Source organism: Callithrix jacchus, chromosome 1 (assembly GCF_049354715.1).
Source record: "Callithrix jacchus isolate 240 chromosome 1, calJac240_pri, whole genome shotgun sequence".
In the NCBI taxonomy this organism is placed as follows: Eukaryota; Metazoa; Chordata; class Mammalia; order Primates; family Cebidae; genus Callithrix; species Callithrix jacchus.
This window is the reverse complement of record NC_133502.1, coordinates 73,933,197-73,950,561: the sequence shown is the minus strand read 5'-3', so window position 1 is coordinate 73,950,561 and position 17,365 is coordinate 73,933,197.

Genomic DNA, 17,365 nt, shown 5'->3' with positions numbered 1-17,365 from the left:
GCCACACATCTCATTCATGAGGATAGAGTCTGCCTGAATTACCTCCCAAAGACCCCACCTCCTGATACCATGTCACTGGTGATTAGGTTTTCAAACTACAATTTTGTGGGGGAATGCAACTATTTAGACCACAGCAGTAACATATTCATAGGCTTCAGGGAGGAGAAAGTGGACATCTTTGGGGACTTTATTCAGGTCACCATACCAGACATAAGGCGTCTATAGGTCTCCCTGTTCAATACTGAGGTGCAACCAGGGTTTAGAATAACCAGGCAGAGTCTGGGATGCTCAAACCTAACAGAGTCTTCAAGGCTCCAGGGACTTCATAAGCCTAACCACACCCACTCCAGACTTCCAGAATCAGGATCTCTGGGGGTGCTGCCTGGGACTGTCACTTTGTAAAGTTCTCTCACATGATTCTTATGTGCCCAGGGTTGTACACCCTCTCAGCCATCAGCAGTCTGTACAGCCCAATGCACCACAAAGTCCCCTGAGAAGTTTCAAGAATCCCTGGATACTTGGTGACATTCAGAAGCCAGGGTTCAAGACAGACCTGCACCTGCTCCTTCAGGCATATCTTTTTGGCAGAACTTCTCAGGTAATTCTTTTTTTTTTTTTTTTTTTTTTTTTTTTGAGACGGAGTTTCGCTTTTGTTACCCAGGCTGGAGTGCAATGGCGCAATCTCGGCTCACCGCAACCTCCGCTTCCTGGGTTCAGGCAATTCTCCTGCCTCAGCCTCCTGAGTAGCTGGGATTACAGGCACGCACCACCATGCCCAGCTAATTTTTTGTATCTTTAGTAGAGACGGGGTTTCACCATGTTGACCAGGATGGTCTCGATCTCTTGACCTCGTGATCCACCGGCCTCGGCCTCCCAAAGTGCTGGGATTACAGGCTTGAGCCACCGCGCCCGGCCCTTCTCAGGTAATTCTAACGCCCATGAAGGGTGACCGGTTGCCCTGCGGAGCACAGCGCTGGCCTGCAGATGGATCTAAACAGCCCTAGCAGACCAGGCTGTTTATATGGAGAGTGAGGCATGTAGCCAGAGACAGCACGTGTGTAAAGGCTTTGCTTTGGAGCGAGCTCTTAAAGGAAATGATTTCTTTCAGAGCCAAACTCAAGACACCTGGTAGGGAACCGTTTGAAGATCAGCATATACTTGACCCTTGGGAAAAGATATGGAGCCTCCAAAGATAGAGATGTGTCTGCAGGACTTAATTGTTGAAGAATCACTAAGATACTCTCTAATCTATTTCAAAATAATATCGGCTAGTGTTGCTGTAATTGATGCTACTAGAGGAAAAGTTACAAGAAAGGGAATATATCTTAGCACGACAAAAATGCAAAATTAAAGTGTAAAGTTAGTTCCTTTTTTTTTTTTTTTTGAGACGGAGTTTCACTCGTTACCCAGGCTGGAGTGCAATGGCGCGATCTCGGCTCACCGCAAACTCCGCCTCCTGGGTTCAGGCAATTCTCCTGCCTCAGCCTCCTGAGTAGCTGGGATTACAGGCACGCACCACCGTGCCCAGCTAATTTTTTTGTATTTTTAGTAGAGACGGGGTTTCACCATGTTGACCAGGATGGTCTCGATCTGTTGACCTCGTGATCTACCCGCCTCGGCCTCCCAAAGTGCTGGGATTACAGGTGTGAGCCACCGCCTTTTTTTTTTTTTTAAATGGAGTCTTGCTCTGTCTCCAGGCTGGAGTGCAGTGGCACAATCTCAGCTCACTGCAACCTCTGTCTCCTAGGTTCAAGCGATTCTCCTGCGTCAGCCTCCTGAGAGATAGGACTACAGGTGCATGCCATCACACCTGGCTAATTTTTTGTATTTCAGTAGAGATGGAATTTCATCATGGCCAAGATGATCTTGTTCTCCTGACCTCATGATCTGCCTGCCTCAGCTTCCCAAAGTGCTGGGATTACCGGCGTGAGCCATCACACCCAGCCAGTTCCGTTTTTAAAATTCAGAATCACAGTAGAAAAGAACGTAAAACTTATTTTAAAAATTAGAGATAGAAAAAACTCTGAAGACATATTGTAAAATAGGTAACATGCCTCATAAAGCTATGTGGTAGCTCCTCAAGCTTCTCTTATTCTATCTGAAAATGGCAACATGGCTCCTTGGCCAGTGTACTCATATTGAGGTATAGTGAAGACCAATGAGGGATATACAAGGTAACCATTCAGATTATTACAAACAAAGGGAAAACAATGTGTCTGTCATTTAAAAAATTAGTTTACCGAGATAAACAGGGAAAACTATATTTTAAAGATCATCTGCTTATTTCCACAGTTTTGAGTTGGTTAGGTGAAATGTACAATTAATCATCATCATAAAGAGTTGACTAAGACACTCAAAACTGAAAATCCTAAAATACCTAGAGAAAAAAAATGAAACTAACATGGTTCTTAAGTCCCAAACATAAGCAAACACTCACAGATTTGTCTCTTGCAGCCTGGCGTATCAGCCATGTCTAAACACCACTGAACCTGATTCTCACTTTTCCTGTAGGCAAGTAGCAGCATACGACTGTCTCGACAGCATTCCTGACCTGTAAATCTTCAAAGCAACGATGCTCTACTAAAACAGGAAAAAAGACCAAGACCACAGGTAATCCATCTTCTAATTGTCACTAATCCCGTCTCTGAGTGTCAGATTAAAGGTTGCTGCTGTCTGGAGGTCTATGGCTTCAAATTAGGGATGAGATCACCAAAAAAGCTTAAATTCAAACTTCAGATTTCTGGCTTCACTATGCTCCTTGGTGAAAAAAAAAATAGTTACCCATCAGACATGCTATCAAGAATAAGAATGGATCCAGTGTGTATGTAAGGTATCAATAATAAGATATCATTGACGATATTACAGAACACTCATAACCAGTGGCAGTTACAAATCCAGCCTAGCCTTACAGTAGACATTGAACTACATGCCTAGGTCAGTGATCAAGTTCAAGGGAGGCAGGCTCTAGCCCCCTATCCAAATCCAACACCACCTACTTGTGTACAGCCTGTTAGCCAAGATGGTCTCTGGATTTTCAGTGAACGAAAACACATGAAAAGAACAAAATATACTTTATGATGAATGAAAAATAAATGACATTTGAATTTCAGTATCCTTAAATTTTGTTGCAACTCAGCCATGTTTATTTCTTTGCAGATTACCTACGTCTGGTTTTGGGCTGTAAGGGCAGAGTTGAATAGTTACGACAGAGACCACATGGCTTACAAACTTGCAGGTATTTGCTATCTGAGCATTTACAGAAAAACATTGCTTGACCCCTGTTACGGACCATGGGCCTCAACCCTGGCTGGACAATGCAATCATTCTGAGAGTATTTAAAAGAACTGATGGTAGGCCTTTCAGAGAAAGTTTTATACGAATTGGTCAGTTTTGATCTGGAAGCCCATGAAAGTTCATCGGTTGCCCTGTGGAGGGCAGCACTGGCCTGCAGATGGATCTAAGCAGCCACAGCAGCCCAGGCTGCTTGTCTGGAGAACCAGATGATTAAGTGTGACTTCAAGTTGTCCAACCTTCTCCTTGACTTCTTCCTTTCACTTCTGAATATTTCCTTTGTGGGATTCTTACTACAACAATCCCTTTCCAGGGAACACTCTTTGCTGCCCACCCTGCTCCTGCAGATGTGCAAAAATGTGCACACTCAAAACACATCGTCTCTCAAACATGCACGTGTGCACACACACAAACATGTGCACATGTAAACATACAAACACACTTGCACATATATTTACACACACACCGCTTGCGTGATCTTTGGAGCTCAAAGAAATGGAAAGAGGATTCTATGAAATTAAGAATTTCCAAATTATCCAAATTACACACATCTCCTTTCCCTCGTTGAATCCTCCTTGACCCTTGAGCTTAAAAAATAAGCTCTTTGACCCAGATCATATTTTAAGATCTAAAGCAGGGATGGACAATCTTTTGGCTTCCCTGGACCACATTTAAAGAAGAATTGTCTTGGGCCACACATAAAATACACTAACACAGCTGATCAGCTAAAACAAAAATTACAGAAGAATTTTATAATGTTTTAAGAAAGTTTATGAATGCGTTGGGCCACATTCAAAGTCACACTAGCTCGGTCTAAGGTTGTTTTGTTTCTTCCACATTTGAACCCTTAGGGGGCAGTGGAAACTCACAGTTGAAACGCTTCTCTTTAAATGAGTGGTTTGTGGTGTGTGGTGTGTTGTGTATAGTGCAGTATGTGGTGTGTGCGTGTGTGTGCTGTTGTTTTGGTGTGTGGTGGTACCCATATATATGGTGTGGTGCGCATGATGTGTGTGGTATGTGTGTTGTTTGTGTGGTATATGGTCCATGTATCTGGTGTGGTGCATGTGTGTGATGTGATGTGTTTGATATGTGTGTTGTGTGCAGACGTGTATGTGGATGTATGTATATGTATACACTACATATATACTTGCACACAACAGTGTGTGGCATGGTGTGGTGTGTGTGGTTTGTGTGTGGGGTGTGGTGTGTGTGTGGTGTGGTGTATGATGTTATGTGATGTGTATGTGGTGTGGGGGGTATAGGGTGTGTATGTGGTGTGTGGTGCACTGTGGTGTGTGTATGGCGTGATGTGGTGTGAGGTGGAGTGTGTGTGATGTGATGTGTGTGTGTGGTGTGGTGTGTGATGTGTGTGTGTGGTGTGGTGTGTGATGGTATGTGATGTGTATGTGGTGTGTGGGGTATAGGGTGTGTATGTGGTGTGTGGTGCGCTGTGGTGTGTGTATGGTGTGATGTGGTGTGAGGTGGAGTGTGTGTGATGTGATGTGTGTGTGGTGTGGTGTATGATGGTATGTGATGTGTATGTGGTGTGGGGGGTATAGGATGTGTATGTGGTGTGTGGTGCGCTGTGGTGTGTGTATGGTATGATGTGTGAGGTGGAGTGTGTGTGATGCGATGTGATGTGTGTGGTGTGGTGTATGATGGTATGTGATGTGTATGTGGTGTGTGGGGTATAGGGTGTGTATGTGGTGTGTGGTGCACTGTGGTGTGTGTGTGGTATGATGTGGTGTGATATGGAGTGTGTGTGAGGTGTGTGGTGCAGGTAAGGGGGTGTGTGGTGTTATATATGTGTGATGTGATGTGTGTGGTTCATGTATGCGAGGTGTATAGCATGATGTGGAGTGTGTGTCTGATGTGTGGTGTGATGTGACATGTGTGGTGCATGTACATGGGGTGTGTAGTGGGATGTGGGATGTGTGTGGTGTGATGTGAGGTGTGTGTGTTGTGATGTAGTGTGTGCTGTGTGTGATGTGATGTGTGTGTGTGAAGCAAGGGGGCCCTTGCTCCACAGACACCATGGTGAGGAGAGGAGCAGCTGGGTTAGGATAGGAGGCAGTGCCTGCCTGGCCTGGGTACACAGGTGAGAACAGCAGGCTCCGCCCTCAGTGAGTCTGGACTCTGGTTCTCAGCAACAGCATGAAGAGGTCAGAATCCTGGGCAGCGACAGTTGCCTGGCACCATTGCCACTCCGCCTTTCACTTCAAACCTTCCCATCTGGGTCACCATCAAATGGAGAGGAGCTAGGCTGAGTGTGCTTTCGATGGATGCTCCTTGCAGGGCTGGAGGGCATTTTCCTTTCTCCTTTAAGCTCCTGTGCTTCCTGTCATTGTCACCAGCTAGAAAGAAAGCAATGCATCTTGCCTTTTGCCGCTTTTTTTTTTTTTAGTTGGAGTCTTTCTCTGTCACCCAGGCTGGAGTGTAGTGGCGCAATCTTGGCTCACTGCAACCTCCATCTCCCAGGTTTAAGCAATTTTCTGCCTCAGCCTCCTGAGTAGCTGGGATTACAGGCACCTGCCACTGCGCCCAGCTAATTTTTTTGTATTTTTAGTAGAGAAGGGGTTTCACCATCTTGGCCAGGCTGGTCTCGAACTCCTGACCTTGAGATCCATCTGCCCTAGCCCCCCAAAGTGTTGGGATTACAGGCGTGAGCCACCGTGCCTGGCCTGTGTCTTGTCTTTTAAGTCCATTTTTATGAACTCCCACTGATTGCAGAAAGCTAGCTGAGTGCGTGGTGTTGCTCTCCCCTCTCCCACCTGTGGACGGGTGAATGTGACGCCACACTCTGCCAGCTGCCCTGATGTAACCTCTCTGCTGGTGGTGGGGATAATTATGACTGTGCTGATCTTCTTTGGAAAGGACAATGGAAAAATCTGGCCCCAATCCTTTAGCCTGGGCCATCTGATAAGAAGGTTCTGGGAGAGGTTGATAATGAAGTTCTTCCAGGTATAAATGTGATTTGGTTCACAGACAAACAAGGCCTTGGAAGAAAGGTACACTCACACCTGGGTGCCCTTGTGGCCTGGAGGGGTTACAGTGCCCAGAGCACACTGCTTGCTGCTATGTGGGTCTCTGGGAGCCCCATTTCCTCCTCTGTAAAATGGCCACGTTGCCTCACCTACTCCAAGAGCATTAGGAGAATTAAATGAGATCATGTGTCTGGGAAGGCTTTGTAAGCTAAAGCCATGGGCGTGGTGTCTGCTGCTGCTGCTCCCGGAAAGTTCAGTATTTTCTGGGAACTGCTGCTGCTCCTGCATCCCCTCATCTGGGCTGATGCCTGCTCTTTCCTCCTCGCCTTCCAATAGCCCCTCAGAGCTCAGCCTGCACCCCAGGAGATCTGGCATTTCTGTCAGTTAGAGGGCACAGCACATGAACTCCCAGCCCCGCCAGCCTCCTATGCCAACCCTCTCCCCAAACCCCTCGTCCAGGCTTGCAGGAGTTAATTCTGAAGGCTCCTGGCTGCTGGCGTAGCCCCTTGGCCTGTGGAAAGTGAGACAGCATAAGTCACGGCAGCTCTGCAGAGCTGGGGTGTCAACACTGAACTGTTCTAAAGGGAACACTGAGAAACTTGCCTCTGGGTGGCCTCTCAGTTCCATCTCTGGTGTGCATTTATTTCAGAGCCAGAGAGACCGCAAGTGTTGTGTTCATTCACCCACATTCTGGGCCTGGGCACACTGTACCAATGTTACCCTTTGCCTCGGAACAAGCCTGCTGGTGCCAGTGTTCCTTTGGTTCAGCCCTGGGGATGCAGCGTGTCCCCATTAGCTGATCACAGAGCCAAGGATTGAAAGAGGGGGCTGGCTGCCTTACTCTGCAGTGGCCGTTGGCTGCTCCCAAGTGAATCTGACCTTTTTCCTTGATTATTTGTGTCACAGTCTGTACATATCCGGTTTTTTCCTACTCCAGGGTCAGGCTGCAGGTGAGATGCTGTGGCTTGGACTCATATAGATACACTGAATATGTTTATTAGACTCTAGGGACTATTTATCATGAAAGGGAACTTGTTCTCCCAGAAAGGCAGTTCTCGACTTCTCGCTGCCCTCCCAGGGGCTGACAAGCTTGCCAAGACATTCAAGTCCGCTGCCAGGGTTTCTTTTCAAGACAGACACCTGTCTACAGAACTGTGGTTACTCAACTTCTCCACCCTGTCGGGAGCCAAAGAGCAGTTGCCATAACTTCAAGTTCGGGAGACCATCAAGGCATCTAGACTTCTGGAAAAACTCCCTGGGTATGCATCGCTGGAGGGATTCACCTCTTCTCCAAGGTGCTGTCTTCAATTGTACAACTCTCAAGTGCAGGCCATGCCGTCTCCCCTGCTCGACCAGGGAAAAGCAATCGTCTGCAAGGCACTGGACCTGCCTAGAGTCATGGCTGATATAAAATGAGGTGCAGGAGAATTTCACTCCTCTGAGGTGTCTTACTGGGGTAACGGTGTGGACCCAATGCACACACAGGTCAGTCTGTAAATGGTGTGAGCTCTTTTGGACAAATCACAATGAACTTGTTTGCATATTGAACCAAAAAAGATAGTTTTCTTTCCCTCTTGTTCAGCTTTTTCCCCATACATTCAAACAATAATAAGATGAATAATAATGGTGGTTGTGTGACCTGACTCCAGCAAACAAACTCCAGCAAAGGTGAGAAAGCTGGGCACATGTACCCTGAGCTTGGCAGCCGGTCAATTGCTGCCTTCTCCAGGGCTGCTCCAGGATGTCCTCTGACTCAGCGAGGTGGCAGCGTCCCGAGTCACAGATCCCCTGGGGGCCTTGCACCTATCCAGGGCTTGGAGGGCATCTGCAGGTTTGGCTTTGTCTGAGATCCCCCTCTTCAATATTAAACAGGCTCCACACAGGAAAACCAACAGTGTGCAGGTTGTAGTCCTCACTGTAACTAATAATTGCTACCAAAACAGAGAGTGGTGTCAGTGCCAACTTTCTTGAGAGTTTACTAAGATCAGAAGCGTCTTTGTACAACACTTCTCTGTGAGTGTCCATAGGCAGGACAGAGCTGGGGAGAAGGATGACCTCAGGGCAGGTGCTGGGTAGCACCTGTCAGACTTGCGTCTCAGCAGCGACAGAGCGGCAGCTGGTGCAGTTTACTGTCGCAGGCAAAGAGGAGCTGTTCACGGCTGCTAGCTTAGTAATTTGTAGATAATGAGCTCCTGGTAGAAGCCTGTGGGTTTCAGAGCATATGCTCCAACAGATGGGCTGGCCTCGGCAAGGATGGGGGTGCATTTGGACCTGTCAGTCACTGGCTTCCAGCTTCTGGGAGGGAAGAAGCCTGGCAGAAGGAAAGGTTAGCCACAGAAGCACATTTCCACACAGGCTGGACATGGCCCACAGTGATCCCCTCACCTTGCAGGCACCTGTGGAGCCGCCTGCCTTCAGATCAGTCCCAAGTCATTACAAGAGGGGCAAACTCTTAACTAGATCTGTGGTTCTCCAAGTGGGTCCCCAGATGGGCAGCAGCCCCAGGAAACCTGTCAGATATGTGAATTATAGCCGCTCCAAGTCTGGTGGGTGGGAAACTCGGGTAGGTCCCTCAATCTGTGTTGGAACAAACCTCTCAGAGGATTCCTGGGTGAGCTGAGGTTCGAGAAGCACTGAACAAGCTCATTATCCCCATAAGGACCAGAAGAAGTGTGGGATCTCCTCCTTTCCACCCTGATGTCTTAGGCCCAGTGTGTTGTCCACACAAAATGTGATCCAAGTGGAATTCCTCGAGGGGCTGTAAAAGGAAAGGGACTCTGCAAAGTAATTTCATCTCTCCTCAAACTTGTTTCAGATTGAAACATTGTATGTTTTCCTCAAACTTGTTTCAGATTGAAACATTGTAAATCCCAGAAAGAGAACACCTGGCAGGGAGGTGATTTTCCATGTGAAATACCCCTAGAAGAGCAAATTCTGGAGAGAAATAAAGGACTAATCTTAGTCTTGAATTTGCGAATATTCCATTTAGTAATAAAACAAGATTAAGCTTGCAGTGCTATAGATCTTGCCAATTAAAAAAGCAGAGCAAAGAAAACAAAACAAAATAAACAAACAAAAACGCAAACAGTTGCTGAAGACATTGTTGCAGAATCAGTGCTCTAGGTTGGATTGATGAGGCTCTCATCATCAACCCGGCAGCAGCATCGGAGTCCTACAGAGGCTGCTGCAGAGGCTGCAGGCCATTTTCAGGCACATACTTTGGAAGACCCAATGGAGACCCTGAGCCGACCCAGAGTAGGAAGCTTCTGCTACCACCCACCCCCAACAATCCCATCCCAAGCAGAGGACATGCCCACTGCCTTGGAAGTCCAGAGAGAGACAAGAATGCCATGGTACTATATGCTGAATTGGCTTTTATTAAGTGAAGTGTTTCTCCAAGTCACTTACGCTGACTGGGCTTTTAGTTTCTTCACCTGTAAAATGGACGTATTAATACCACTTTCAAATACATTTTGCAGGTGTTAAATGAGACATGCTGCAGGTAGCATCTGGCCCAGACTGATACTGTTGTTTTGAGAATCTGGATTGCCACCCGTTAGTGGAAAGGAAAATCAATCCAGTAGGTCATGGTTCTAATTGATTTTTTCTCGTTGATTCTAAATGATTTACTGGGGATTTGTATTTAAATCTTCTGAGTCATATTTTATATTAACTTTGTTATAGTTTATCATGCATAGTGAGAATAGGCTTTTCATGAAACTTTTGTTTCAGTTGTATCTCATACACAAATATATTTCTTACTTGCAGTTGTAGACCAAAAAAATGAAAAAATGTTGTATTAGGTGGTCAAAAAATATTTTTCTCTCTCCTCCTTCCTTCTTCATCCTTTCGTCTGTCCCTCCGAAAGGCAAGGTGACCACCTCTGTCCCTCTGCATCAGTGTTAACGGTGGATACAGTGACATGGAGGGAGGAGTCCTCTTCATTGGGTCAGGGTGTAGATAGTCACCTTGGCATGCAGCCAGGCTGCTTGTTGGCTCTCTGGAAGGGAAGTTGTGGGTCAGCACACCACAAGCACCCAGCCTGTGGCTGGTGGGACCACAGGGGGTCCCAGAGCGAGGAACTGGGAGTGCTAGTGGGCAGCTTATGGATAACGAAGAAGAAATGGAGTACCCACCCTACTTACTTTCTTGCCATGCAGGTAATTAGAAAAGAGTCCAAAACTCAGAGGACATCAGGAGGTAGTGTGTGTGTGTGTGTGTGTGTGCATGTGTATGTGTGTGTCTGTGCGCGTGTGTGTCTGTGTGCATGTGTGTGTGTCTTTGTGCGTGTGTGTGTGCATGTGTGCGTGTCTGCGTGTGTGTGTGTCTGTGTGCATGTGTATCTGTGTGCATGTGTGTGTGTGTCTGTGTGTGTGTCTGTGTGCATGTGTGTGTGGGTGCGTGTGTGTGTGTGTGTGTGTGTGTGTGTGTGGAGAGAGAGAGAGAGAGACATGTGAGAGGTGTGAGTGTATATGAAGGAGCCCAGGGAATTCTTAGCAAGGGCTGCATGGGGAATTCTCAACTAGTGCTACATCAGCTGTTTCCGTGTTTGAAGAAAAAGCAAATATGAGTGGCCTGAATAGACAAAAATGGAATGGATGGCTGGGTGACAGCCTGAGATGAAGGGTCACTGGGCTGCAGGGACAACAGCCCATCTAACTAACTGAAGTCAACCCTGTGTTGCCAACACTTTTAGAAATAGTGATTGCCCCTGGGTGGTGGCTTCTGACCCTCCCCCAGCTCCAGCCCTGCACAGCTGGGGACACAGGTCTAGCTGTCACAGCACACTGGTCTTCATTCCACTGAACGATGACCTTGACTCCTGGGAGCAGGAGCCACAAAGATTTAATACATGCTCTGCCTTCCTCTTGGTGGGCCAGCAGTCATCCAGTGTGGACATACTGCCAGAGCTGCCACTCTTTCCCTTCACTTGCAGGGAAGTTGTCCCTCCCCTGTTGGTGCAGTGCACTCAGCTAGGCTTCGCGCCATGGAACAGACCATGATCATTTGGGCAGAAACTCCCTCCCTGCGACTCCACTGCTGCCCCATGGTGTAACTCCCCAGGCCTTATTTCGAAGAACTAGGACCATCTATCTGGCCTGAGATGCTGGAAGGGAAGCCTGCTTTCCAGAGAATGCAGCAGGTGTCTGACGTTGGCCAGCTCCCCTGGACTGGGCCATGGGGCAGGACAGCATCCAGGTGAGCAGCTGAGCACTGTTTCTATAGCCCCTTGCTCGCAGCTCAGGGCAAGTTGTGTTTTAGGACTGCTGCGGAAACCTAGCACCTTGAAGACGGTGGCCGAAGACCTGCGAAGATGTTTCTCCCCACTCCAGGGCAATGCTTTTCAGGAGCTTGGTGTTTCTCCCTTGATGATTTCTACCAGAAGCCTGCAGGAGGCAAGATGTCTAGACAGAGGGGGAAATACATATCATGTTTTCCTTTTCTTTTTATGCTTTTTTTTTTTTGGCAGTTGGAGTTCAAAAGAAATAAACTGATGTTTATCTGAAGACAAAATACCTTACCCAATACATTTTCATTGCAAAGGCTTTCTGAGAAATATTTTGGGGAGAAGCCTACTAAACTGTGATGGACTTCTATTAGGCATTTTCAAAATGATCTGAACAAGTTAGAGTCACATTTTAGAATTTTGTTTTCCTTTTCTTGTCCCATCAGAGTGTACATTAGCTAAACTGGCAATTGACTTAGACTTTGAGATAGGAGTTAAGCTAAAGGCAAACTTCATTTTTAGGGCTGCAGGTGAAACACTGATATTATGACTACTTTCTGAAACCTCATTGTCAAAATCTCTTCAGTTTAACAGGTAACCCCACATTTTTCTTAAGAAATGAATCTGAATTTTTCTGTATGGCACCCAAGAATGAACACTTTATTGTGAATTCATCCATTCAAAAAATATGAATGGAATGGTGTTAATCCTTGTAATTCCAGCAACCTCCCTCATTAGCAGTGTGATGAAAACATTAGGACATAGGCTTACAACTTTGGTGGCACATCAGAACCACCTAGAAAGCCACATAAAATTCCCAGTGTTTAGGCAACCTTACTTCTTGGTATTGCCATATATATATATATATAATATTTTTTTGAGATGGAGTTTTGCTCGTCGCCCAGGCTGAAGTGCAATGGCACAATCTCCACTCACTGCAGTCTCCGTCTTCTGGGTTCAAGTGATTCTCCTGCCCCAGCCTCCCAGGTAGCTGGAATTATAGGAACCCACCACCATGGCTGGCTAATTTTTGTATTTTTAATACAGACGGGGTTTCACCACCATTGGCCAGGCTCAAACTCGACCTCAGGTGATTTGCCCGCTTTGGCCTGCCAAAGTGCTGGGATAACAGGCATGAGCCACTGCACCCAGCCTGCCCTAAATAATTGAAAGCAGGAACTTCAACAAATATTTGTATACCCACGTTCATAGCAGCATTATTTACAATGAACAAAAGGTGAAAACAACTCATGTGTCCATAGATCAATGAATGGATAAACAAAATGTGGTCTGTCCATACGAGGAAATGTTATTTAACCTTAAAAAGGAAGGAAATTCTGACACATCCTACAACATGGATGATGCTTGAGGACATTACGCTAAATGAAATAAGCCAGTCAAAAAGAGACAAATATTGTATGATTCTACTCATATGAGACACCCAGAGCAATCAAATTTATAGAGACAGAAAGTACAATGAAGGTTGTCAGAGCCTATGGGAAGAGGAGGATCAGGATTTGTTATTTAATGGGTATAGAGTTTCCAATGGGTATAGAGTTTAGTTTTGCAAGATAAAAACTATTCCAGAGACAGACTGTGGTGACAGCTGCATAACAATGTGAATCCACTCAATGCCACTGAACTATACAACTAAAAATAGTTAAAATGGCACATTTCACATGATGTTTATTTCACCACAATTTAAAAAAAAATCCTAATGTTTAGTCCCTGCTCCAGATCAATTTGATTGCTGGAAACAGATCCCAGGTACCAGGCTCCAATGTGCAGCCCAGATGGGGAGCTAGTGCCTCAGGTGAGTTTACGGCTACGAGTGGTCAGCAGGTTTCCATGGGGCTCCAGTGGAGTTGTGGAAGCTTGCCTTGAAGAAGTTGATATGCTGCAAATATGTAAAAAGGAGGAATTCCAACCTGTTCTCCAGATTACTTGTGGAAGTATTAAGGTCATCTTTGGGGGTCTACTTCTGAATTTGCATAGATATTCATCCTCAGTTACCCATGCGCACATGATTTAATGCATGTGTGTTGAGAACTGTGATGTTCCCATAAAGACCCCTGCCTGCATCCTAGTAGGGGAGACAGACAGAGTTTAATATCTATGCAAAATTTATACAGTACACTAGAAGGTGGTAACTTTAATGAAAAACAATGAGCAAGTTAAAGGGAATTAGGAATGGGAAGATGGGATGGTAGAATGAGGCAGTTGTTTGGAGGTTATTGTATTTAAAGGGTCTATTTTGACTGGACACTGTAAGGCTAAAGAAAAGAGATTTTATTTACGTAAGGACTGTACTCCAGTGGATACATCTGTTTCCCACAGGAGTAGAGATTTGCAATGCTGAAAGACTTTACCTGTGTTCTAGAATTAAACAGATCAGTAAATAACTTATAGATGATGAGATCCAGGATTCTCACCCACAGAGAAAGAAGTCACAAGTAAGCAAGAGGGAAAAAAACACTAGAATAAACCCTATTCTTCTGGATTACAGTTGGAGATATCAAAATGAATTCTGTTTGTTTTAATGTGTCTACAAATGAATATACAGAAATAAATATATATGTATGTTTGCACATGGGTTAATATACATACACTTTTTTTCTATTTCTGCCTGCTAAGAAGACTTAGAAGCTGTGACATCTTAGTAGCAATAAGCACACACCAGCACCTAGAATTTGGTGTATAAAATCATTCTCCAGTTAAAAAAACCAGGGCTCCATAGACAATGTCTGATGCTAGGGCTGGGGAAGGGAAAATGGAAGGTGAGCTTGCAACCTCTTATTGTGCCAGAAAGTCAGCAAGTGATTTAAAACAGTTTGAGGTTGGAGGTGGACATAGGAGTATCTCAAAAAAAAAAAAAAAAACCTGAAGGAGCTACCAATGGTCAGAGCTGCAACAATTTTAGCAAGAAAAAGAAATGATTATTGTGTTTGTTTGTAACTCAAAGAATAAAATAAACAGCCCTTAGTTTATGTTGATATAAATAAATTATTGAGTACATAAATAAGATGGGAGAGAAGAAACAAATTTTTCCTACAGAATAATTTCAATTAATAAATGCAAAAGGACTGCGAGAAATGAAAATCACCATGAGGATCCCACAGCAATAGTTGCTACAGGCAAGGCCCCCTGATGAATGCTCAATATTTCCACAGTCTCAAAGTATTTACCCTCAAATATTTCCAAATTACTGTGGTAGTTTACAAATATCTCCACAAATTCTTTAGCACCCTTCCTTTCTGGAATTGAAACTTAGTTGCCCTCCCCTAAGGAACAAAGCATGGAAAGAGAAAAATAGTGACTTTTCCGTGGAGAAATCTGGCTGACACCACCTTAACCAAGTGATGAGGGTGAACAGGCAAACAAGTGAGGGGGTGAATGTGATACCAGCATCACAGGTGGTTCATATGATTCCCGACTTCATCTACGATGAGATGAGACAGACACAGCCCCCCTATGGAATTATCCCTCAAGATTCATGACTTCTGTGGCACTAAGAGAAAACAATAGCTGAATTTGGGGGAAATTCTCCAAAATACTTAACCAGTATTATTCAAAAGTATCAAGGTCATAAAAAACACTGAGGAAGAGACTGAGGAAACACTGAGGAAGAGTCACTGATTAGAAGAGAGTAAAGAGACATGATGACTCAATGTGGCCTAATATTCTGGATGGGATCCCAGAACAGGAAAAGGCCAGAGTGAACATCTGGTGAAATCTGAATAGTCTGCAGTTTAGTGAATTGTATTGTACCAATGATGAGTGCACCATGGTTTTGTGAGATGCTGCTCTGCACTTTCTTGTAACCCCTTCATAAATTTGAAATTATTTCAAAACAAAAAAGCTGCATAAAAAGAAAAGGAACCACTGGCCTTGCAGAGGTTTTGACGAGTAATAAAAAAGTAATTGCCTGCATGAGGCTGGACTTCCACATGGGAAAACCCAAAGGCTAGTTCCAGATGCTCCTCTGTGAGACCAGGACGACCTGACCTCTTCAGTGTGGCTCTGTGACAAAGGCTGACAACTGTCCCTCTGGTAGTGGGTGAGAGGAAATGAAGGTGGAGGGACAGGTTTCTCTCAGCCTCAAAGCTGAATCATGGCCAGACTATGGCCCACTCCACAGTGGTGAGTTCTAACAGAACAAATGCAATCTGTCGACATTTTCTTTGCTGGAAAAGAATCAGGTCCAACTGGAGGCACATGTCAACTTGAGCTGATTACAGATCAACACAGGATGGTTGTGGACTCCTGAAACTGCTGTTGGGGTCTTCAGTTTAGTCTTGGTGTCTTCATGTTTATTTACCTCTGATTTCATCTCCGTATGTCAGGCAAAGCGATTCATCCACAACAAGGAGCAGATGCACCCTGCCTGCTGATAGAGCAACTCCCTCACTCATCAAGACAAAAATCAAACTGCAGGAGAGGACTGCTGTCATCTTGACATAAGCATTGCTTTAAGTTTGACACTCAGTTTTATCTATATGAATTTCATGTAGAAATAACTTTGTAGAAGAATATGGGGCAGAGGAGGGCAATTAGGGTTGGGGGAGGGAAGAAACAGCTCTTATGACCTGGAAAAAGAACCATTGGTGATTCTAGGATTTACCAAGATTTCCTCTTTTCTATTCCTCCCCAAGAGATTACTGAATGAATGGTTGTATGAATTGAGTTCATACAACGTGTACACAGTCATTGACATCATATCTGAAATGAAAAGAACACAGGAACACAGGAGCTTTACTGCAAACTGTGTCTCTGGATGAAGACCTCAACTTTTCTAGGTCTCATTTTCTCCCCTATTAGCCAGCAGCGTTGAACAATGGTAAGCTCTGGGGCTTTTATCCTGGTATTTCATGTATAATTTTACGAACCAGCTATAGGACTCAATGAAGTTATAAGTAGAAAATTACAGACACCATCTAGCCCATTCTATGTAAACTGTATTACAGACACCATCTAGCCCATTCTATCTAAACTGGTTCACATGCACTGCACACCACACACAAAACAGAGGTGAGTTAATGCAAGCATTCTCTTTAGAATTTCTCTGTAATCCCAAATGAAAGTTAGCAGAACATTTATAAAATATTTTCATATGATGCTAACAGCCTTCCCTCCCTCCCTCCCCCCTCCCTCCCTCCCTTCCTCTTTCTTTTTCCTCTTTCTTTTTCTCTCTCTCCCTTCCTTCCTTGTTTTCTTTCTTTCTTTCTTCCTTCCTTCTTTCCTTCCTTTCTTCTTTCTTTCCCTCCCTCCTTCCCTACCTTCCTTCCTTCCTTCCTTTCTTCCCTTTGTCTTTTTCTTTTTGCTGTTGCCCAGAGTGGAGTGCAGTGGCATGATCTTGCCTCACTGCAACCTCTGCCTCCTGAGTTCAAGCAATTCTCATGCCTCACCCTCCCGAGTAGCTAGGATTACAGGCTCGCCCAACCATGTCCCACTAATTTTTGTATTTTTAGTAGAAATGGGGTTTCATCATGGTGCCCAGGCTGGTCTCAATCTCCTGGCATCGTATGATCTACCTGCCTTACCTCCCAAAGTGCTGGGATTATCAAGCCCAGCCAATCTTCCCTTTCATAACAACGAAATATGTGTGTGGGCTGTGTGTGTGTGTGTGTGTGTGTGTGTGTGTGATGGGGGTGTTGATCAAACAGGTCCATTAATTGCTGTCTGACAATCTCCTGGAACTGACTCTTACATAAGTAATGTTGAATCCTCTGGGTTCAAAGAACATGATTCTAAATCTGAATGATCAGTTTTGGCCACCTTTCTTTTCAAAGACAAAAGACAGCCTCTAATAAGAAAATCAGCCTCATTAATTTACTTGAAAATTAATTACCTCTCTTTACCCAGG